This window comes from Rhinopithecus roxellana, chromosome 13 (genome assembly GCF_007565055.1).
Source record: "Rhinopithecus roxellana isolate Shanxi Qingling chromosome 13, ASM756505v1, whole genome shotgun sequence".
Lineage (NCBI taxonomy): Eukaryota > Metazoa > Chordata > Mammalia > Primates > Cercopithecidae > Rhinopithecus > Rhinopithecus roxellana.
The window spans coordinates 4,955,590-4,980,253 of NC_044561.1; the positions used below are offsets into that span (position 1 = coordinate 4,955,590).

The 24,664-nt window shown below is 52.8% G+C and overlaps 1 protein-coding gene across 2 annotated transcripts in view; it reads right to left on the bottom strand.

Moving 5' to 3' along the window:
• PACSIN2 (protein kinase C and casein kinase substrate in neurons 2) overlaps positions 1-1,149 on the bottom strand; it is a 151,790-nt gene extending 150,641 nt beyond the window's left edge. For both annotated transcript variants that reach the window (XM_010371595.2, XM_010371461.2), the window contains exon 1: positions 995-1,149. The gene's annotated coding sequence lies outside the window, so the exon portion shown is untranslated. The remainder of the gene's footprint in view (positions 1-994) is intronic.
• Between the last annotated feature and the right edge of the window lie 23,515 nt (positions 1,150-24,664).

Genomic DNA, 24,664 nt, shown 5'->3' on the forward strand with positions numbered 1-24,664 from the left:
AAAGTTGCAGCCGTGTGGGCCCCAAGGCAATAGCACAGCTTGCTCCTCTGACCAACCAACTCCTTCTAAAAAGAAAATCGACTTTCTCTGATGGAGCCGAAATCCACTGAATCAACGAAATTCAACAGCAGCAGCAATCACTACCTCTCCAATCGCGGACCTCTCAGGATGCCTGGTCAGGCTTGAAAGCCCTAGAGGAGTAAGGGAGTTCGGATTTCTGATTCAGTGAGTCTGGGGAAACTCCGACGAGGGTCACAAGGGCAAACCTCCCCAGCCTCCTGCTTGGCCCCAGCTCTAGGACGTGCTGCGGTAAGGGCTTTGCTCCCCCCGCCCTCCCCAGACACACACACACACACACAGAGCCGGGACAGGGAGGGTGGGAAGGAAGGAAATGGAGGCCGCTCATCAAAGCGCCCCAAATCAGCGCATCCGCGTGTGTCCTGCGTCGGCCGCAAGACCACCCCAGGACCAAGCCCTGCCCTCTCACCGGAGCGTCCCAGCCACGCCTCCCCTCCAGCGCTGCTCCGGCAGCCTCGCCTAACCTCTGCACGCCTCGGATTCCCAGCTTCCTCCCAAATCGCGTCCCTCCAAAAGTCGCCCTAGCGCCTTCTGCAGCTGTCTACACCTCCCCCACTCCATTAGCAGCCCTTAACCCCCGACGGCCTGCTCCTGCACTTCTCTCTCCGGCAGGCCCCGGACCCCGGAAAACTGCTCCGCTCCCACAGCGCCGCCCCCACGGGCCCCCGCCCCTTCCCGGAGCCGAACCCACTCGCCCTCCCCAAGATGTCTTCTCCGGGCGCCCCCTGGGCCCCGAGCACTCGCCCCCTCCCACGGAGACAGGAAGTTCCGCGCGGCCCGACCCGCTTCCCTCAGGGCGCGGAGCTCGGCGCGGCGGCCCTAAAAGGGCGCGGGCCCGGCCGCCGACCAGCGCCCCCGCGTCCCGCCCGCGGCGCCCCAACCGTCGCGGCGACCCCTCACCTCGGCGGCCACTCACCTCCCAATCCGCCGCACACTCTGTTCAGGCTGCGACGGCGTCTCCAGCCCCGGCTCCGTCCCGGCTCCCTCTCCCGCTGTTGCTCCGGCAGCGCTGCCCAGCCCTGCCCAGACCCCCCGCGACCGCTTCTGCCGCCAGCCGCGACCGCACCGCCCTCGCCTCTCCCTCTGGGCTCTGTCCATTGGCTGCCAGACACCGAGCCCCGCCCCGCAGCCTCCCCGGCGCCCCCGATTGGGCCAACTGAGTAGAGAGGAGGCTCAACCCCCGTGAGCACGAGGGAACGCCCCAGGACGCGCATTGGTGACTTCTCCTGTCAATCAAAGGGGTGCCTATTTAATGGACTGCGAGGGTGGCGCAGGTTACTCTCCCAAAGCAGTCCGCCGGCGGTGGTCCCTGGGACTCGCTTCCCAGGGCCGGGGTTTTGCGGTTTCATCGGCACCCAGGGGTGGAGGGCGCGGCAGGGCAGCACTGCACCTGACCGGAAGTTCAGGGAAGGTAATCCTACAGTCTTTCAGAAAGTTTCCTCTCCCAAGGGACTCAGAGAAGCTAATGTCATTAGGAGCTCCTCCGACTTGCGCCATAAGGGTCATTCCACGTGGACCCGCTTAAAAGGGGGGGTGGGAGGGCGGATGTTGCTGCTGTCTCTAATAAAATACATTTGGATGACAAGGCACCAGGCAAAGTACACGCATTCTTTCCAATTCTCACAATCACCTTGCATGATAGGGTATTGGCCGGGTTCTGCAGAGGGAGATACTCCTGAAGGAAAATGGAGAGCACGTCCTGAGCACTGTCCTAAGCGCTGTCCAAGCACTGCTTCATGTCATCCAAGCGGAGAAGATGGTGAGAGGACCCCCAGGTGAGGGATTAGCCAGGTAACTTGCTGGGGGTGATGTGGAGTAAGGAAAGTAAATGGCAGAGACAGGATTAGAAACCCAGGTCAGCCCAACCCTTGAGAATAATAATGATGACTGTGTAGCAATATGGGAAAATGCTTAAACTAAAATGTTAAAAGAAAAAGCCAGATACGGCCAGGCATGGTGATATGCACCTGGAATCCCAGCTACTTGGGATGCCGAGGCAGGAGGATCGCTTCAGCCTAGGAGTTTGAGGCCAACCTGGGCTGCATAGCAAGACCCAGTTCTCTAAAAAGTAAAATAAAATAAAATAATAGTAAAAGGAAAAACTAGATACAAAATGGTAGAAACTGTAGAATTGCTGCTACATATAGATAGGGACGAGAAATGAGTCCACAAAAAAAAATCTAGTGATTGTTTACTTTCTAGACTGCTCTGTGGCATTGTCCTTATGACAATAATTGAGAAAGAAATAAAAGAACTGGCCGGGCGCGGTGGCTCACGCCTGGAATCCCAGCACTTTGGGAGGCCGAGGTGGGCGGATCACGAGGTCAGGAGTTTGACACCAGCCTGGCCAACATAGTGAAAGCCCATCTCTACCAAAAATACAAAAAATTACCTGGGTGTGGTGGCAGGCGCCTGTAATCCCAGCTACTTGGGAGGCTGAGGCAGGAGAATCACTTGAACCCGGGAGGTGGAGGTTGCACTGAGCCAAGATCGCGCCACTGCACTCCAGCCCTGGCCACAATGCGAGACTCCATCTCAAAAAAATAAAAAAGAAGCAACATGCAGTGCCAGGACAAGCCACTGCCAAGAAGTCTCTCCTTATTCTCCAGGACTGAGCCAACAGGGACCTCTTTGTCACCCACGATACCTCTGGACCATTTGTATAGAACTCAGCTATCAGCTCTCAGCACCTTCATATCTAGGTAAATTCAGCTTACATCGCAATTGCATGCCCTATGAAAATACAGAGCCTCGGCCGGGCGCGGTGGCTCACACCTGTAATCCCAGCACTTTGGGAGGCCGAGGCGGGTGGATCACGAAGTCACGAGATCGAGACCATCCTGGCTAACACAGTGAAACCCCGCCTCTACTAAAAATACAAAAAAATTAGCCAGGCATGGTGGCAGGCGCCTGTAGTCCCAGGTACTTGGGAGGCTGAGGCAGGAGAATGGCGGGAACCCGGGAGGCAGCGGAGCTTGCAGTGAGCGGAGATCGTGCCACTGCACTCCAGCCTGGGTGACAGAGCGAGACTCCATCTCAAAAAAGAAAAAGAAAGAAAAAGAAAACACAGAGCCTCTTCCCAGTTTTTTGGGGGTTTTTGTTTTGGTTTGAGACAAGCTGGAATGCAGTGGCACAGTCATGGCTCACTGCAGCCTTGACCTCCTAGACTAAAGCCATCCTCCTGCCTCAGCCTCCCAAGTAGTGGCAACCACTGGTGTGCACCACCATGCCCAGCTAATTATTTTTTTAATTTTTGTAGAGACAGACTCTCGCCACGTTGCCTGGGCTGGTCTTGAACTGCTGGACTCAAGCAGTCCTCCTGCGTCAGTCCCCAAAAGTGCTGGGATTACAGGCATGAGCCACTGTATGCAGTCTCTCCCAAGGTTTCTGAACAAGTGTCTGTCATCAGGCCTCCTGCTTTTCCATACACTGCATGCTCACTGGCCTCACCATCATTCCCTTATCCAGTTGCACAAATCCCCCTGCACTCCAAGCACTGCTGAGTCTAGCAGGGGTTCCTGGAGACTGGAAGCTGGAGAGAGGCATCAAACCTGACAATGCCCAGCAACAAGACAGGATGCCTCATGAGCCTTTTTGGCCACCTGGCTCCAGGAGTCACCACCTGGTCACGTGAACCATGCCACACTCTGGCCACTTCACATGCCTTTGATTTTCTTCATTCTCCCCTTCTTTTCTCTCCTCCTCCTTCTCAAGACAAACACGACATTCCTTTCCTTGTCTTGCACCCAGCAACTTGACATCTTTACCTGAACTCTTTGGGCCTTATACCTTCTGTCCTGGCAGCTTATCAGGGTATTTTTCCAAAGATAGCTCCCCGTTGCCAGATGTGAGCACCGCAACATTGTTCCCCACAAACATTTCACAACATTCCATCCAGCCGCCTCCTTCAGTCATACCGGAACAGGCCTGGAGCCCAATCCTGCCTCCACCCCTTTTTAGCCAAGGGGCCTTGGGCCAGTCACTGCAGCTCTCTGCACCTCTGTGTCCCCTCTGTGACATGGGGATTAGGAAGAGCGACAGGGTTGTGGTAAAGAGTCAAAGCGTGGAGAGCTGTTCCGGGCACACGACTGTGAATGCTATGTCTGAACGGCGGACGTGTGGCCATGCCTTGTCAGCTGCTCCTTCGTTCTCTCAAAATGTGACCATTGCCACAGAGTGCCTGGGACTGAGACTGACCGGCTTTAGTTTAGTCCTTTATTAACCATTCCCCACTAAGCAGCCTGGATAAACAGTCTGGGCTAAAACATACTTGTACAGAGAATATAATATTCTCAAAAAATTTAAAACACCAGATATGGTTGTACTGCTGAAAATACAGAGATATGTGTATTTCAGTGTGATAAGTACAGTGATTTATGGATTGTACAGTGATACATGTGTTTCAAGAAAAAAAAATCGGCCGGGCGCGGTGGCTCAAGCCTGTAATCCCAGCACTTTGGGAGGCCGAGACAGGCGGATCACGAGGTCAGGAGATCGAGACCATCCTGGCTAACACGGTGAAACCCCGTCTCTACTAAAAAAAATACAAAAAACTAGCCAGGCGAGGTGGCGGGCGCCTGTAGTCCCAGCTACTCCGGAGGCTGAGTGAGGCAGGAGAATGTTGTAAATCCGGGAGGCGGAGCTTGCAGTGAGCTGAGATCCGGCCACTGCACTCCAGCCTGGGCGGCAGAGCGAGACTCCGTCTCAAAAAAAAAAAAGAAAAAAAATCAAAATCTGTTACAGACATTCACTCACTCAATAATTCCAATATTTAGAACGTGCCAGGCAGGGAAGGTGGCTTGGGGTGGACCTGGGTCCTGCTGATGTTCCTGGAAAGATTCGGCAAGGACATAGAGTTCAGAACAGAAGAGGGTGCAATGGTATTGAAGACAGTACTGTTTACCTGAGCCAAGATGAGTGGAAGATTACAGAGAGCAAAGATCAGGAGGCAATAAATCCTCCTGTCCAGGAAGAGAGGAGGGTTCCACTTGGCTGGAGCATTGCAGGCACAAGGAGAAGCCAGGGAAACAAGGCAGTAAGGCAGTCGAGCGGCAAGGAGGTCTGCAGTCCTGGCAAATGACTTCACTACTCCAGCCCTCGGTTTTCCCTACTGTAAAATGGGGATAATCACAAAACCTAGTGATTGTTAGCTTAGGGAATGTGCGAGGATTTGTGAGTTCACTCTGCAATATTCAGGATGGGGCCTGGCACAGGTCATTGTTCAGTGTGTTCAAGGGCCCCTAATTTTGTGAAAGTGTTTCAGGGTATATTCACTCTTTTTTTTTTTTTAATTGTGTCTGAAAGAAAAGCCTGGGCGTGGTGGCTCACACCTGAAATTCCAGTACTTTCGGAGGCCGAGGCAGGAGCATCACTTGGGTTCAAGAGTTGGAGACCAGCCCGGGCAGCATCATGAGACCTCTAGTCTCAAAAAAAAAAATTAGACAGATGTGGTGGTGCATGCCTGTAGTCCCAGGTACTCAGGAGGCTGAGGTAGGAGGATCACTTGAGCCCAGGAGGTTGAGGCTGCAGTGAGCCGAGATCACACTACACTCCAGCTGGGGCGACAGAGCAAGACCCTGTCTCAATAAATAAATAAATAAATAAATAAATAAATAAATAAATGGAAAACAAACTTAAGAACACGTGCTGTGCACCAATTGTTAATATTTTGGCCATATCAGAGTGTTAACTATAGCGGCTGGAGGAACACGTTTCTGGAAATACCTCCGAATGACTTGCTCCCCTGCCCAGTATGTGTAAAGATCTGAATTCCTTGTAAATGTGTCATTGATTAGGAGGCAATTACCCCAATCTTCCTGGCTTTGTTTCGTTTTTTTCCATTCTGGCCTGCACATGTCTGCTCACGTAAAATTGTACCAGCAAGTACAATGTTCCACTCCCGCCATGCCTGGCCGGAGCCTGCTCCCAGACAAAGGTAGGTATGGAACAGCATAGGAACAGGGCTTTCCAAGTGGGCACTGCCCAGGTGCCCTGAATTGGGATCACTCCATGCATTATTTTTTTTTTTTTGGGGGGGACAGAGTCTCACTCGGTCACCCAGGCTGGAGTGCAGTGGTGCAATCTCGGCTCACTGCAAGCTCTGCCTTCCGGATTCACACCATTCTCCTGCCTCCCAAGTAGTCTCCCAAGTAGCTGGGACTACAGGCCCGTACCACTACACCTGGCTCATTTTTTGTATTTTTTTAGTAGAGATAGTAGAGACAGGGTTTCACTGTGTTAGCCAGGATGGTCTCAATCTCCTGACCTCATGATCCGCCCGTCTCGGCCTCCCAAAGTGCTGGGATTACAGGCGTGAGCCACCGCGCCCCGCCATGGGATCACTCAACTTTTGACAAGTTCTTTAATTGATTCTACTTCTATCTTATTTTACTAAGTGTAAAAGCTCATTTGGAGGGTTTGGGTTTACACTGTTACCATTTGTACCAAAGTGGGCCAGTGTCAACAATTTCAAAGTAACTGTTTTAAAATTTGGAATGAAAACCTAACAATGTCCAGACTTTCTGTGATAAATTTTAAAGTATTTTCTACTCTGGGATGAAGATGGAAACTCTGGCAATAGTCCCTCCTTGAGTCCTTGCTATGCAGGAGGATGAGGAGGTCCCAGAAGCCAACAGATTCCATTCTGAATCCAGCCAATTATCTTACCCTTTACCACCTCCTAATTAGATAAACTAAAAGGCATCCTGCAGTTGTAAAACTAGATTTTTTAAAAGTTATTGGATGCAACTGCTGTGAATCCAGATTGCCTTAGTATAAAGTAAAATGAGGGCCGGGCGCGGTGGCTCAAGCCTATAATCCCAGCACTTTGGGAGGCCGAGACGGGCGGATCACAAGGTCAGGAGATCGAGACCATCCTGGCTAACACGGTGAAACCCCATCTCTACTAAAAAATACAAAAAACTAGCCGGGCAAGGTGGCTGAGGCAGGAGAATAGCGTAAACCCGGGAGGCAGAGCTTGCAGTGAGCTGAGATCCAGCCACTGCACTCCAGCCTGGGCGACAGAGCGAGACTCCGTCTCAAAAAAAAAAAAGTAAAATGAGATACTGAGGCTACTTTTTAAAACACCGCAGCCTTCTCAAAATGTGAATGCATCAGAAAAGTAACATAGCCCTTGCTGGTTAACTTTATAGCAAATATTTTCTCTTTAAATTTTTTTTAATAAACCTTTTGCATTCCTAATTTTTAAAGTAATTTTACCATTTCTTTATACTCTTTTTTGGAGAGAGACAGGGTCTTGCTATGTTGCCCAGGCTGGATTCAAACTCCTAGGCTCAAGTGATCCTCCCACCTCAGCCCTCCTGAGTAGCTAGTGCTACAGACAGGCACTGCCGTGCTGAGAATTTTTATACTTTTTAAATGTGGGTACAAGATTACATATGGGCCTTGCATGCTATTTCTTTTTTTTTTTTTTTCTTTTTCTTTTGAGACAGGATCTTGCTTTGTCACCCAGACTGCAATGCAGTGGTGTGATCATACTTGATTGCAGCCTCAGCCTCCCAAATAGCTAGGACTACAGGCATGTCCCACCACACCTGGCTAATGGTTTAAATATTTTTTGCAGAGATGGGGTCTCACTATGTTGCCCAGACTAATCTTGAACTCCTGGTCTTAAGCGATCCTCCCACATCAGCTTCTTTTTTTTTTTTTTTTTTTTTGAGACAGAGTCTTGCTCTGTCTCCCAGGCTGGAGTGCAGTGGCGCAATCTCGGCTCACTGCAAGCTCCGCCTCCCGGGTTCACACCATTTTCCTGCCTCAGCCTCCCAAGTAGCTGGGACTATAGGCGCCCGCCACCTCGCCTGGCTAATTTTTTGTATCCTTTTTTTTTTTTTTAGTAGAGACAGGGTTTCACCATGTTAGCCAGGATGGTCTCCATCTGCTGACTTCGTGATCCACCCGCCTCAGCCTCCCAAAGTGCTGGGATTACAGGTGTGAGCCACTGCGCCCAGCCCCACATCAGCTTTTGTAAGTGCTGAGATTGGCCAAACGCAGTGGCTCATGCCTGTAACCTCAGCACTCTGGGAGGCCAAAGCAGGCAGATCACTTGAGTTCAGGAGTTCAAGACAAGCCTGGACAATATGGCAAAACTGCATCTGTATTAAAAATACAAAAATTAGCTGGGTGTGGTGGTGGGTGCCTATAGTCCCAGCCACTTGGGAGGCTGAGGAATGAGAATCACTTAAACCCAGGAGGTGGAGGCTGCAGTGAGCTGAGATCATGCCACTGCACTCTAGCCTGGGTGACAGAGTAAGACTCTGCCTAAAAAAAAAAAAAAAAAAAGTGCTGGATACTGGGATTACAGGCATGAGCCATAACGCTCAGCCCTATAACAAATATTAACTTGAAATCGTAAAATAACCTGTACATCAATACATACATTATACGATGTATACTGGCCGAGTGTGGTGGCTCACAAGCACTTTAGGAGGCCAAGGCAAGTGGATCACCTGATGTCAGGAGTTCAAGATTAGCCTCGCCGACATGGTGAAACCCCATCTTTACTAAAAATACAAAAATTAGCCAAGCATGGTGGTGGGTGCCTGTGATCCCAGCTACTCAGGAGGCTGTAGCAGGAGAATCACTTGAATTCGGGAGGTGGAGTTTGCAACGAGCCGAGCTCTTGCCACTGCACTCCAGCCTGGGCAACAGAATGAGACTCTGTCTTAAAAAAAAAAAAAAAAAAAAAAGTGCTAGGTGCTGAGATGACAGGCATGAGCCACGGCGCCCAGCCGTATAACAAATAAATGTTATTAACTTGAACTTGTAAAATAACCTGTATACCAATACATACATTATAAATTGTGTACCAATAAAAATAAAATGCCTGCCAGGCACAGTGGCTCATGCCTGTAATCCCAGCACTTTTGGAGGCCTAGGAGGGGGCAGATCACTTGAGGTCAGGAGTTCAAGACCAGCCTTGAGGCCGAGCGCAGTGGCTCATGCCTGTAATCCCAGCAATTTGGGAGGCTGAGGTGAGTAGATCACAAGGTCAGGAGTTCAAGACCAGCCTTGCCAACATGGTGAAACCCCACCTGTACTAAAAATACAAGAAATTATCTGGGCATGGTGGTGCATGCCTATAATCCCAGCTACTCGGGAGGCGGAGTTTGCAGTGAGCCGAGATCGCACCACTGCACTCCAGCCTGGGCGACAAGAGTGAAACTCCATCTCAAAAAAAAAAAAAGAAAAGAAAAGAAAAGAAAGAAAGAAAAAAGAAACACACAAACAGCAAGTTGTTCGATAAACCTGTGCCCAAGAGCTTAAAGGACATCCCCTCCCATCATCCTGGGACAAAGAGATGAATTGGAATCCCACCGCCCCCACCCCCCTGCCACACACACACATCCTTTATAAGCCACATGGCTTTGGGCAACCCACTCACTTCTCAGCTTCAATGTCCTCATCTGGACAGGGAGCGATAGCTCACCCCTGCTTCATGGGGTGCTGCTAGAACTCAGTGCAGTCACATGGAAGAAGCGCTCAGTGTGCATGCCCGTCATAGCACACAGTAAGTACTGGCTCCACCAATGCTGGTTCCTGGCCCGGGCTGTCATGGCCCTAACCCAGAGCCGCCTCCTAGTCTGTGAAAGAGGAGAGCAAGCCACTGAGGTGCGTGGCAGGCCTCAGCTCCCTCTCACCCACACTCCCTGCCCCAACAGGAGTGGAGCCAAGGGGTTCTGCCTCCCAGGAATGGACGTGTCTCTGGGGAGCTGACTTTCGGCTCCAGCTAGCACCCAGCCCACCGGCATTATCACCCACAGAAGAATGAGGCCCCATCTCCCCATCCTGCAGGGCGGCACCTGCTGCCTGCATTCCATTCCCACGGCGCTCTGCATCTCCCAGCCTCCATTCCCACCCCCACCTGTCTCCCTGTCCCCCGTTCTTCTGCTGAGCCTCCGACCAGGTCTGAGACCCATGGGAACCCACACGCCAATCCAGGCAGCCCCGCTGGAGGCAGGGGGTGGGTGAAACCAACTCTGTCTCAAGTTCTCTTCTCTCTGGGTCTGGGCCACAGATGGCGGGTCCAAGCTGGCATGGGTGACTGATGGTTGTAAGTCGTTGTAAGTCGTCTGGCCCAGAACTGTGCACAGCACGAGGCAGATGCTGGAAGTGTGTGAGGAAGGAATTTTCCCTTTCCCCCGCAGGTGCATGAAGAAAGGAGAGCCCACCACATGGGCAGTCAGAAGGTGAACAGGCCTGGAGGGTGGCTTCACCTCACAGTTCAGTATGGGGCAGGGAGTGGGTAGGTGGGAGACAGGGCAGGGGGCAGCCGTGTGGAGCATTTGGGACCACAGAACATCTAAGCCAGAGGACCCCCAAAGGTGAGTCCTAGCCTCTTCTAAGGCGAGGAAGCTGAGGCCCAGGGAAGTCAGGCGAGTGGCCCAAAGTCCGCCAGCCATTAGGAGTCAGAGACCCCTCTCAAATCAAACTCAGGCCTTCTGGCTCCTGCTCCAGTATTCTTTTTTTTTTTTTTTTTTTTTTTTTTTTTTTTTGAGACAGAGTCTCTCCCTGTCACCCAGGCTGGAGTGCAGTGGCGCAATCTCAGCTCACTTGCAACCTCTACCTCCTGGATTCAAGCGATTCTCCTGCTTCAGCCTCCTGGGTAGCTGGGATTACAGGTGCCTGCCACCACGCTTGGCTCATTTTTTATATTTTTGGTAGAGACGGGGTTTCACCATGTTGGCCAGGCTGGTCTCGAACTCCTGACCTCAAGTGATCTGCCCACTTCAACCTCCCAAAGTGCTGGAATTACAGGCTGAGCCACCACGCCAGGTTCTGCTCCAGTATTCTTTACCAACCCCATCTCTCCCTCTATTTAATTCAGTGGGTACATGACGTGAGCTACCATGCTGGGCGTGAAGGAAAACTACTCCCCACCTTTAAGCAACTCGTGCTAGATGGGGGGCCAGAGGAGAGGTCATGAGCAGTGTTCTAGAGGGACTGGAGCCGCGCAGAGCGGGCCCTGGGAGGTTTCTGGGAGGAGGAGTTTGAGCAGGTCCTGAAGATAGGCAGGGCACAGTGGAAGGAAAGGTGCTGTGGACACTGGAAGCGAAGGACTGGAGCACAGGCATATTCCTGAAGACCATGGGAAAACAATTTTTTTTTTTTTAACTGACCTTGGTCTTAAACCTTTTTAAGACGTTGTTTTCAGGCCAGGCGCAGTGGCTTGCGCCTGTAATCCCAGCACTTTGGGAGGCCGAGGCAGGCAGATCATGAGGTCAGGAAAGGAAGACCATCCTAGCTAACGTGGTGAAACCCCGTCTCTACTAAAAATACAAAAAAAAATTAGGAGGGGCGGTGGGCACCTGTAGTCCCAGCTACTCAGGAGGCTGAGGCAGGAGAATGGCGTGAACCTGGGAGGCGGAGGTTGCAGTGAGCCAAGATCGCACCACTGCACTCCAGCCTGGGCAACAGAGCAGGACTCTGTCCGCCCCCCCAAAATAAAAGACTAAGGTCAGGAGGCCGAAAGGGCCTGAATCAAGTACCCAGCCCTGGGCACTCTCCCAGCAGCCATTCTCTAGGCTTTGGGGTCCTGGCAGCCTCTGGGTGGCATGAGGTGTGGGACAGCAGGCCCAGGCCCCCTCCTGCCGCTCCTCTAGCAGGCTCTGAACACACCCTTCCTGTTGTGACAATTCTATTCTCTGTGCAACTGGTTCCAGCCCCTGGCTCAGGTTTCAGATTGCGGCACGTGCACTCATTAAGGCTGATGGCAGTATCATGTGGGCACCGGGGAGAGCCTGCCTGCCTGCCAAGCCCGGCCTGGGTTAATTACAGGTCACGGCATTCCTGCTGTGTGCCCAGACAGTGGGCAGCCAGGCTAGGACCAGGCCTGTGACACAGCCACCTACCACTCATTTGCACAGCTGGTGGGTTAGTCAATTGCCCATGGGGGCAAACGCTGAACTGGGCACGCAGGGAGGGTCCCAGTGACTGCCACCCAACTAATTCCCTCCACAGTGGCCGGCCGCATGCTCAGTGTTTTATACATGGCACCTCAGGTTTCCTCACAATCTCCCCACTTTGCAGTTAGGGAAACTGAGACTCAAAGAGATAAAGGTCATGTAGCTCTCGTGTGGCTTCAAAGTCACGCCCTTCTCACACCCACGAGCACTGGCCTTGGAGCCAGGCTGGATGTCTGCAGCATGTTTCCAGAGCTTGCTCTGTGATGCCCTTGCCCACTGAGCCCCCATGCCCTCTCCGTCTCTGTGCTTCGGTTCCTGCAGCTCCCGCCACCTGCCAGCATGCCCATCTGGCAGATGGTGCTCCTTCCTGGAGATCCCTAAACGCAGCACCCCTTTCTGAGGAGCAAAGGCACCCCATGACCTGCTGTCTTTGTCAAACTGCAGTTAGGTAGCTTTGCTTTTTTTTTTTTTTTTTTGAGATGGAGTCTCACTCTGCCGCCCAGGCTGGAGTGCAGTGGTGCAATCTCGGTTCACTGCAACCTCCACCTTCCAAGTTCAAGTGATTCTCCTGCCTCAGCCTCCCGAGTAGCTGTGATTACAGGCATGCACCATGGCACCCGGCTACTTTTTGTATTTTTAGTGGAGAGGGGATGTTTCACCATGTTGGTCAGGCTGGTCTCGAACTCCTAACCTCAAATGATCCACCCGCCTCGGCCTCCCAAAGTGCCGGGATTACAGGCGTGAGTGACCACACCCGGCCACCCCTTATTCTTTATATGCTATATTAGGGTGGTACCTTTACAATTGATGAGCCAATATTGACACATTATTATGAATTCAAGTCCACAGTTTACATTAGGGTTCATTGTTTGTGTTGTATAGTTTGTGAGTTTTGATCCGTGTGTAACTACATCATACATAGTAGTTTACCCTAAAAGTCCCCTGTGCCTCATGTTTTCATCTCTCCCTCTTCGCTCCCAAGCCCCTGGCAACCACCAATCTTTTTACCATCTCCATAGTTTTGCCTTTTCCAAAATGTCCCACAGTTGGAATCATAGTATTCATAGCTTTTCAACTTGCTTCTTTCACTGGGTGATATGCATTTAAGTTTCCTCCATGTCTTTTCCTTTCTTTTTGAGACTCAATCTCTCTCTATCGCCCAGGCTGGAGTGCAGTGACACCATCTCAGCTCACTGCAACCTCCGCCTCCTGGGTTCAAGCGATTCTCCTGCCTCAGCCTCCTGAGTAGCTGGGATTACAGGCGCCCACCACCACACCCGGCTCATTTTTATACTTTTAGTAGAGATGGGTTTTCGCCATGTTGGCCAGGCTGGTCTCAAACTCCTGACCTCAGGTGATTTGCCCACCTGGGCCTCCCAAAGTGCTGGGATTACAGGCGTGGGCCACCATGCCTGGCCTAATTTTTGTATTTTTAGTAGAGATGGGGTTTTACCATGTTGGCCAGGCTGGTCTCGAACCCCTGACCTCAAATGATTGGCCTGCCTCAGCCTTCCAAAGTGCTGGAATTACAGGCGTGAGCCACCACACCCAGCCTAATTTTTGTATTTTTAGTAGAGACAGTGTTTTACCATGTTGGCCAGGCTGGTCGCGAACCCCTGACCTCAAATGATCGGCTTGCCTTGCCCTCCCAAAGTGCCAGGATCACAGGCATGAGCCACAGCGCACAGCCTCCTCCATGTCTTTTCACAGCTTAATAGTTCTTTTCTTTTTTTGAGCCAGGTTCTTGCTCTATCACCCAGGCTGGAGTGCAGGGGTGCGATCTTGGCTCACTGCAGCCTGGAACACCTGGACTAAAGCAATCCTCCCTCCCCAGCCCCTCAAGTAGCTGGGGCTACAGGCACACACTGCCACATCAGGCTAATTTTTCTATTTTTTCGTAGAGACAGAGTTTCACCCTGTTGGCCAGGCTGGCCTATCCAGCCTGGGTGCTATTCAAAGCCTGAAATGTCAAGGGGAGGCAGAGGACAGTGGCAGGGGCTACGTCAGAAGATGGCTGAAAGCCTCAGGGAAATGTTTTGTTTTGTTTTGTTTTTGTTTTTGAGATGGAGTCTCACTCTGTTACCCAGACTGGACTGCAGTGGCGCGATCTCGGCTCACTGCAGGCTCTGCCTCCCTGGTTCATGCTATTCTCCTACCTCAGCCTCCCAAGTAGCTGGGACCACAGGCGCCTGTCACCACACCCAGCTAATTTTTTTGTATTTTTTTAGTAGAGACGGGGTTTCACCATGTTAGCCAGGATGGTCTCGATCTCCTGACCTCGTGATCCGTCCGCCTCAGCCTCCCAAAGTGCTAGGATTACAGGCGTGAGCCACCATGCCTGGCCAGAAATGTGTTTTAATTGGGTGGATCGAGCAGGAATTCAGCAGGTGAGGGAAAGGGGAGGGGACACACATATCGGAAACAGGTATGGCATGAGCTGTGGCTCTGGGGCAAGATGGTGAGGAGCACAGGGACACCTGAAGGTTCAGTGCCTGTAGTTGGGAAGGCCACTCCAGGCCGAGGGATGGGGCCGAGCCAGGTGTAGATTGGGGGCTGATACCCCAAGGACTCTCCCATGATGAAGGGATTCCTGGACAGCTGTTAGTCAGAATTTTCCAGCTACCCTCCTGTCTCCTTTCTTTCCCAAAGCCTTTCTGCTTGGGCTCACTTGCCCAAATGTGCCAAATATGAGACATGGCACCCTCCAGGCTGGAAGTGGATGTCCTGTCACCACAACACACCCCTGACCTTATGGCTGTGACTCAGCCTTCTTCCAGCCCAGGGTTCTGCCAGCCCCAAGCTCACCCTCCCTTGGCATTGGCCCATGTTCCAGCTCCACCAGCTGGGCTGTTCTTCCCCCCAAGCCAGCAGGTGGTGGGCAGGGTCTGAAAACTGCCTGCCCGGGAAACCATGGGAGGGGAGGGGCAGCACCCAATGGCAGGTATGCCTTCATGGCTGCTAACAATAGCAGGAAAGCAACCAGACCCAGGCACAGGTGTGCAAACTTGGTCACCTGGGAGGTAGGAATAGCCATTACCCTCATGTCACCATCTGCAAGGAAATAGAGAGGTGAAGGAGCCAACCTGAGCTCACACAGCCAGTTAGGTGGGCAGGGAGTGCCTCCACGGACTCCTAATTCCAGAGCTCAGGCTTTTTAGCTGGAGGTGTCTAGCACCGTTCTGCACACTGGGGCTACTGAGGGTACTGTGATGACAAGCTCCTGCCCTCATGGGGCAGCCCTGCTCAGTGGGGAGAAACATTCAACAAAACAACAAGTGAGCAGAAATTCCTTCTCAGGGCCACGGAGCTCGGCCTGTCCTCGCCCTGGCTTCTCCGTGCCATTCAGTTCCCAGGCTGGTGCTGTCTTTCCCCGTCCCAGAAGTCCCAGGGCAAAATCTGGGTCTCCCCTGAAAACTGGGTCAGTGCAACACATGGCCTTCAGCTGAGGGCACTCAGAGGCAGAAAGGCCATCTTTTCCATGTGTCCCTTCTATGCACCCCCTGGGGGGAATCCAGCCTCTGCTTGAACTTGCCCTTGATGGGAGACTCATTACCTCACAAAATGAACCATGCTATACCCAAGCAATGTTGTTTTTTTTTTTTGAGACGGAGTCTGGCTCTGTCGCCCAGGCTGGAGTGCAGTGGCCAGATCTCAGCTCACTGCAAGCTCCGCCTCCCGGGTTCACACCATTCTCCTGCCTCAGCCTCCCGAGTAGCTAGGACTACAGGTACCGCCACCGCGCCCGGCTAGTTTTTCTTTTTTGTATTTTTAGTAGAGACGGGGTTTCACTGAGTTAGCCAGGATGGTCTCGATCTCCTGACCTCATGATCCACCCGTCTCGGCCTCCCAAAGTGCTGGGATTACAGGCTTGAGCCACCGCGCCCGGCTACCCAGGCAATGTTAATGGAGACATCCCCTGGCCCCTAACATTCAGCTAAGCATGGTAGCTCATGCCTGTAATCTTGGTACATTGGGAGGTTGAGGTGGCCGAGGATTCGCTTGAGTCCAGGAGTTCGAGATTAGTGTTTTTTTTTTTTTTTAGACGGAGTTTCGCTCTTGTTGCCCAGGCTGGAGTGCAATGGTGTGATCCTGGTTCACCACAACCTCTGTCTCCCAGGTTCAAGCGATTCTCCTGCCTCAGCCTCCCAAGTAGTTGGGATTACAGGCATGTGCCACCACGCCTGACTAATTTTGTATTTTTAGTAGAGACGGATGGGGTTTCTCCATCTTGGTCAGGCTCTTCTTGAACTCCTAACCTCAAGTGATCCACCCGCCTCGGCCTCCCAAAGTGTTGGGATTATAGGCATGAACCGTCGCACCTAGCCGAGATTAGCCCTTTTTTTTTTTTTTTTTTGAGACGGAGTCTCGCTCTGTCACCCGGGCTGGAGTGCACTGGCCGGATCTCAGCTCACTGCAAGCTCCGCCTCCCGGGTTCACGCCATTCTCCTGCCTCAGCCTCCCGAGTAGCTGGGACCACAGGCGCCCGCCATCTCGCCCGGCTAGTTTTTTGTATTTTTTAGTAGAGACGGGGTTTCACCATGTTAGCCAGGATGGTCTCGATCTCCTGACCTGGTGATCCGCACGTCTCGGCCTCCCAAAGTGCTGGGATTACAGGCTTGAGCCACCACGCCCGGCCCCTTTTTTTTTTTTTTTTTTAAACGGAGTCTTGCTCTGTCACCCAGGCTGGAGTGCAGTGGCGCAATCTCGGCTCACTGCAAGCTCCGCCTTCCAGGTTCACACCATTCTCCTGCCTCAGCCCCCGCCCAGCAGCTGGGACTACAGGTGCACGCCTCCATGCCCGGCTAATTTTTTTGTATTTTTAGTAGAGACAGGGTTTCACCATGTTAGCTAGGATGGTTTCAATCTCCTGACCTCGTGATCCGCCCACCTTGGCCTCCCAAAGTGCTGAGATTACAGGCGTCAGCCACCGTGCCTGGCAAGAGATGAGCCCATTTTTAACCCTTCCTATTGCCCTGACACCTCAACATCCCCACACACAGGCTGACAGCACCCCACCCTGGCAGCCAGGCAGCCCTGTGGAATAAGCGGGGTCCCTGCCCCAGGTTCCCTTCCAGCCTTCCCCTGAGGGTCACCCAGTCACTTTGAAGCACACTGGCGAGACCTGCTCACGTCTCTGACTCGTGCCCTCCGCCCTGACCCCCAGGAAAGGCCCTTGCCTACGGGACCTCAGGCCCTCATGCTCTCTTGGCCCTGCACCTGCTAGATGGGCCCGCTCCCTGTGGTCTCCTCCCATCCAGCCCCCTACATGGGGGCCAGCCTTCCTCTCTGGGGCCTGTGAGTGTCATTGAGCCCTTCACCTACACCTCTCTGAGTGTGATTTCTGCGGCTGTGCTGGAAAGACCCCAAAAGGCCAAAGGGGCTTCCCTGTCTCCAGCACTCCCTCCCTCCGTGGAGCCAGCACCCCTCACCCATTCCTTCTGTGCTCTGCTCCTCACTCGGCCCCCAGAAACACACACGTCATGAATTGCCCCTCATCACCTAACAGCCTCTGAAATCCTTTGTGTTACACCTAACTCATTTCTTCTTTTTTTTTTTTTTGAGACCGGAGTCTCGCTCTGTCGCCCAGGCTGGAGTGCAGTGGCCAAATCTCAGCTCACTGCAAGCTCCGCCTCCCGGGTTTAAGCCATTCTCCTGCCTCAGCCTCCCAAGTAGCTGGGACTACAGGCGCCCGCCACCTCGCCCAGCTAGTTTTTTGTATTTTTTAGTAGAGACGGGGTTTCACCATGTTAGCCAGGATGGTCTCGATCTCCTGACCTCGTGATCCGCCCGCCTCGGCCTCCCAAAGTGCTGGGATTACAGGCTTGAGCCACCACGCCCCACCACTCATTCCTTCTTGAGACTAAATGTCTTTGATTTCTGAATCATCCCTCGCCCGCCAGCTGCTCTCCCTCCGTTTTTGCTGCTCTGACATTGTCCATAAATACTTTGACAAGTGACCAGCGTTGCCTGAGCATGGAGAACAGAACTCGGCCCTTGCCCTCCAGTTCCTCCTTATCTCAGCCTGGGGATGGATGCAAAGACCCAGGCAATAGGAGCGACACAGCAGGAGGGCAAGGACCATCCCACATGAGTAGATGGCCTAGTTCCCACAGTCGTTCAGCCATCACCTATCAGTGCTGCAAGCGTGTCAGGCTGGGACCAGGCAGGGGCATGCGGAGCTGGAGGCTGTGCCGGGGAGAAAGCACAGAGGCACATGCCTGACCTCGATCATCTCAGGGATATAAGTGCTTTGGAGAAAACGGAAAAAGGTGGTAAGAAAGTGGGGCTAGAGGGACCACCAGGAGAGCCTCTCTAGACCAGGCATAGTGGCTGACGCCTGCAATCCCAGCACTTTGGGAGGCTGAGGGCAGGTGGATCACCTGAGGTCAGGAGTTCGAGACCAGCCTGACCAACATGGTAAAACCCCGTCTCTACTAAAAACACAAAAATTAGCCGGGTGTGGTGGTGGGTGCCTATAATCCCAGCTCCTCAGGAGGCTAAGACAGGAGAATTGCTTGAACCCGGGAGGCAGAGGTTACAGTGAGCCAAGATCATGCCACTGTACTCCAGCCTGGGTGACAGAGTGAGGCTCAGTCTCCAAAAAAAAAAAAAAAAAAAAAAAAAGCCTCTCTGGGAAGGTGGAAGACAGGAAAGGCTGCTCCAAGTGATGAAAGGCCTGCAGAGATGTGGGAAGAGAATTCTAGTAGAGGGGCCTGCCATGCAAAGGCCCTGAGGCAGGGAGGGGCATGGCACTTGAAGATTGCTGTGTCTCCAGCAAAACCAGCAAGGGCAGAAGGGGGGGTTGGAGGGGGAGGCCAGAGAGGCGAGGAACTTGAGTTTATTTATGTTCCAGGGGAGGCCTTTGGAGGGCATTAGGGCTCTGATAGAATCTGATTTATGCTTTAAAATGTAAGAGAGGTTGGGCGTGGTGACTCAGGCCTGTAATCCCAGCTCTTTGGGAGGCTGAGATGAGAAGATCGCTGGAGCCCAGGAGTTACAGACCACCCTGGGCAACATAACAAGACCCCCATCTCTAATATTTTTTTAAATAATAATAAAATAGAAGAGAAAGAAGAGACCAGTGGAGACTAGAGTCACCAGGAAAGGCTTCATGGAAGAAGCAATGATGCCTTCTTGAAACCACAGAATTAGAGAGGAGTCATTATTTCCTATGAGCAGCACAAAAATCACCCCTTTAAAAATGCGGCTGGGCACGGTGGCTCCTGCCTGTAATCCTATGGGAGGTCAAGGTGGGCGGATCATGCGAGCCCAGGAGTTTGTTTGTTTTTTGTTTTGTTTTTGTTTTTTTAGACGGAGCCTCGCTTTGTCGCCCAGGCTGGAGTACAGTGGCGCAATCTCGGCTCACTGCAAGCTCCGCCTCCCGGGTTCACGCCATTCTCCTGCCTCAGCCTCCTGAGTAACTGAAACTACAGGCGCCTGCCACCACACCCAGCTAATTTTTTGTGTTTTTAGTAGAGACGGGGTTTCACCGTGTTAGCCAAGATGGTCTCGATCTCACAATCTGCCTACCTCGGGCTCCCAAAGTGCTGGGATTACAGGCGTGAGCCACCATGCCCGGCTGAACTCAGGAGTTTGAAACCAGCCTGGGCAACATGGCGAAACCCTGTCTCTACAAAAAATACAAAAAAATTAGCCGGGCATGGTGGCACATGCCTGTAGTTCTAGCTACTCAGGAGGCAGAAGTGGGAGGATCACCTGAGCCTGGAAGGTTGAGGCTGCAGTGAGCTGTGATTGTGCCACTGCACTCCAGCCTAGGTGATGGAGTAAGACCCTGTCTCAAGAAAAATAAAAAATAAATATCAAAACGGTTTATCCCACAAAGGTATACAAATGGCCAATAAGCATATGAAAAGATACTCAACATCATTAGCTGTCAGAAAAAAATGCAAATCAAAACCATAACGAGATACCACTTCACGGGAACAGTGGTTCACATTTATAATCCCAGCACTTTGGGAGGTCAAGGCAGGCTAATTGCTTGAGGCCAGGAGTTCAAGACCAGCCTGGGCAACATGGTGAGATGCTGTCGCTGCACAAAAAATAAAAAATTAGCAGCCGGGCACGGTGGCTCATGCCTGTAATCCCAGCACTTTGGGAGGCTGAGACAGGTCAGGAGTTCGAGACCAGCTTGGCCAACTTAGTGAAACCCTGTCTCTACTAAAAATACAAAAGTTAGCCACATGTGGTGGCGCGTGCCTGTAATCCCAACTACTTAGGAGGCTGAGGCAGGAGAATCGCTTGAACCCAGAAGGCAGAAGTTGCAGTGAGCCGAGACCACAGCATTGCACTCCAGCCTGGGTGACAGAGTAAGACTCTGTTTCAAAAAATAAAATAAAATAAAATAAAAATTAGCAGAGTGTGGTGGCATGTACCTGTAATCCCAGCTACTTGGGAGGCTGAGGTGGGAGGATCACCCCAGGAGGTGAAGGCTGCAGTGAGCTGTGATCATACCACTGCACTCCAGCCTGGACAACAGAGCGATACCCTGTCTCAAAAAAAAAAGAGCTATCAGGCTGGGCACAGCGGCTCACGCCTGTAATCTCAGCACTTTGGGAGGCCGAGGCGGGTGGATCACAACGTCAGGAGTTCAAGACCAGCCTGGCCAAGATGGTGAAACCCTCTCTACTAAAAATACAAAGATTATTTTGCCGGGTGTGGTGGCGGGCGCCTGTAATCCCGGCTGAGACAGGAGAATCACTGGAACCCAGGAGGTGGAGGTTGCTGTGAACCGAGATGACGCCATTGCACTCCAGCCTGGGCAACAGAGCAAGACTCTGTCTCAAAAAAACAAAAAGAGCCGGGCGCGGTGGCTCAAGCCTGTAATCCCAGCACTTTGGGAGGCCGAGACGGGCGGATCACGAGGTCAGGAGATCGAGACCATCCTGGCTAACACGGTGAAACCCCGTCTCTACTAAAAAATACAAAAATCTAGCCGGGCGAGGTGGCGGGCGCCTGTAGTCCCAGCTACTCCGGAGGCTGAGGCAGGAGAATGGCATAAACCCGGGAGGCGGAGCTTGCAGTGAGCTGAGATCCGGCCACTGCACTCCAGCCTGGGCGACAGAGCGAGACTCTGTCTCAACAAAAACAAAAAAACAAAAAAACGAAAAAACAAAGTTCTGATTTCATTTTAACTAGTACAAGGTGCAGGAAGAGAAGCTGCCCGGTGACCTTCTTGCTATTCAGCCATGGCCTCGAGGCAGCATTATTCATAACCATGAGTAGCCTGGCCTCTCTGAACAGCTCCTGAAAAGCACTTTTGTTACTGTAGCTTTGCAGTTTACCTCCTTCTATGTTCAGGGCTCAAACCCCGTTTAACACACGCCCCCTACTGGGCCACTGAGAACTGCTCGTCTCTGCAGGTCCCCCTCCACCCGGTGTGCAGGCTCCCTGTGCGCAACTCCCCTCCTCCCGTCTCCAGGGCCCAGACTGAGTTCACATTCTGGTCTGCACTGCCAGATCTCCCTCCATCCTCTCACCAGTTCCGTCATCCTCTGATCTGCCCCAGAGGCACATCTCTAAGAACACTAATGCCATCGCTCAAAAACATTTGGCTGGAAGCTGGGCACGGTGGCTCATGCGTGTAATCCCAGCACTTTGGGAGGTGGAGGACGGCAGATCACTTGAGGTCTGGAGTTCAAGAACACCTTGGCCAACATGGTGAAACTCCGTCTCTACTAAAAATACAAAACTAGGTTGGGCGCAGTGGCTCACGCCTGTAATCCCAGCACTTTGGGAGGCCGAGGCGGGCGGATCATGAGTTCAGGAGATTGAGACCATCCTGGCTAATATGGTGAAACCCCATCTCTGCTAAAAACACAAAAAAAAATTAGCCAGGCATGGTGGTAGACGCCTGTAGTCCCAGGTACTCAGGAGGCTGAGGCAGGAGAATGGCATGAACCTGGGAGGCGGAGCTTGTAGTGAGCTAAGATCATGCCACTGCACTCCAGCCTAGGTGACAGAGCGAGACTCCGTCTCAAAACAAAACAAAACCGGCCAGGCATGGTGGCACATGCCTGTAATCCCAGCTACTTGGGAGGTTGAGGCGTGGCAATCACTTGAACCCAGGAGGCAAAGATTGCTGTGAGCCGAGATCGCGCCACTAGCCTGGGCAACAGAGTGAGACTCCATCTCAAAAAGAAAAGAAAAAAAAGAAAAGAAAGGAGGGAAGGGAAGGGAGGGGTGTGGAGGGGAGAGCAGGTGAGTTAAACCAGGGGTCGGGGGGGAAGGTTGGCCAAGTGGCAGGCAGGGTGGGCCTTGGCCTGAAGGAATGCCGTGGACCCGTAGACTTGTTCCTGCTGACAGAGCACCAGCGGCTGGGCAGGAGCATGAATGAGGTGGGTTTGCGTCTGTCACTGGAGGAGCGCTCCTAATGCTTCTCAGGACAAAAGCAGGAGGCTGCCATTGTTCACAGGGTGTGAGATCTAATATGGTTCAGGCTGGGGCAAATCAGTGAAGATCAAAATCCCTCATCTTCCACAATGAGGGACTGGAATCAAAGGTGGATACGCTTCCGCCTGCTCATAAAGGGTCCTCACGTGCCCCAGGGCCCTCCGCTGGGGTACAGTTCACATTAGGTGACACACAAACAGCCTGAGGGTGCCTGGTCGCTGAGCAGCTACAGACGCTGTGCGTTACCGGCAGGCAGGGCCCTGCAGGAGACCTTGGCCTCCCCAGACCACAGGGGCTGCAGGGCTGCTGCGGGGAGTGGGCCAGGCAGCCGCAGCACAGCTGGGAATGGCTCCAGAGGGGAGGGTGGAGAGTGCGCCGGCCCCTGGGGGGACTCAGAGAGGAGTTGTGTGTGTTTGGCGCTGGTGGATGTGGTGTGTGGCAGTGTGAGCCAACAGGCCAATGGGCGGCAAGCATAGGAGGCTTTATGGAGTGCCCTGAAGAACCATTGTGTGGAGGGGAAATGGCTCCTGTGAGGAAAGTCCCAGCAGCTAGTGGAGCGCAACCAGATGCGGGCCCAGACTGGTGGGGTCTCCCCGGGAGTCCAGGTGGGAGGCAGAGGAGGAAAAGGGAGACAGTGAGAAGTTTGTCACCAGGCCCTCACTAATACTCGGGGAGCAGCCTGTGCGCAAAGGAGGTGAAGGATGGTGGTTTTGTTTTGTTTTTTGTTTTGTTTTGTTTGAGATGGAGTCTTGCTCCATTGTCCAGGCTGGAGTGCAGTGGTGCGATCTGGGCTCACTGCAACCTCCGCCTCCTGGGTTCAAGTGATTCTTCTGTCTCAGCCTCCCACGTAGCTGGGATTACAGGCATGAACCACCACACCAGCTAATTTTTACCAGCGAATTTTTGTATTTTTAGTAGAGATGGGGGGTTTCACCATGTTGGCCAGGCTGGTCTCAAACTCCTGACCTCAGGTGATCCACTCACCTCACCCTCCCAAAGTGCTGGGACTACAGGCGTGAGCCACTGTGCCCAGTCGAGGATGGGTTTATATTGGGAAAAACCAAGCCTATCAAACTTGGTGAAAACGATGACAGGATGCAACCTTCTGGCCTGGGACCCACCCCAACAAGTGGGTGGGGGCTGAGAAGAAAACAGTAACAGCTCCTGGACAGCTCCCAGCAGGGCTCACTGCTCCGTCCCAGCCTAGCGCTGAGTGGGGCTGTTCCTGGCCCGACAGCCTCCTGAGGCTGGCTGCCAACACCGCACCCTTCCCACCCGTGTCCTGGAAGTGCTCAGAGGAAACATCTGCCCAGAACATGACATCACTAATGAGACAGTCACTATATGACATAAATCCACTTAGCACAGCCTCACCCTCACCTAGCAACTGGGTCACCAGCAAACTAACCACTTGGTGTGACTCCTCCATTAGGACTATGTGGCCCAGGAGCCTCAGAGGCCAACGTTGCCAACCAGGGACTCCACCCTTCTCCCAGAGAGAGGCAAAAACAAAACAATGTAACTGAGAACCCGGCGGAAGAGCTGGGAACAGTTAACAGGGTGTCTTTCACCTCTGTGTGTAGGAGCCGAGGAGGAGCCGCCAATCACACAGAGGACGCCCCCTCCTGGGCAGTAAGAGGGCTCACATGAGGCAGGCGGGCAGGGTCCCCTGTGGGGTGGCATTGGCTGTTTCTGAGGCAAACAGAACTCCCCCTGGCCTTTTATTTTTGACGGAGTTTCGCTCTTATTGCCCAGGCTTGGCGCAATCTCGGCTGACCACAACCTCTGCCTCCTGGGTTCAAGAGATTCTCCTGCCTCAGCCTCCAGGCTAATTTTTGTATTTTTAGTAGAGAAGAGGTTTCACCATGTTGGCCAGGCTGGTCTCGAACTCCTGACCTCAGGTGATCCACCCTCCTCAGCCTCCCAAAGTGCTGGGATTACAGGCATGAGCCACTGCACCCGGCCACAGAACTCCCCATTTTATACAGTGGGAAACAAAGGCGCAATGACCCTGGGGACAGGCTTGGGAAACAGCTGATAAACAGCAGAGCCAGGCCACAAGGCCAAGTCTGACTCAGGGGCTCCATCCCACACCCGCTATCAACAGCAAACACATTAAAACTAAATGCCACGGCTGGGCGCAGTGGCTCATACCTGTATTCCCAGCACTCTGGGAGGCTGAGGCAGGCGAATCACCTAAGGTTAGGAGTTCAAGACCAGCCTGGCCAACATGGTGAAGTCCCGTCTCTACAAAA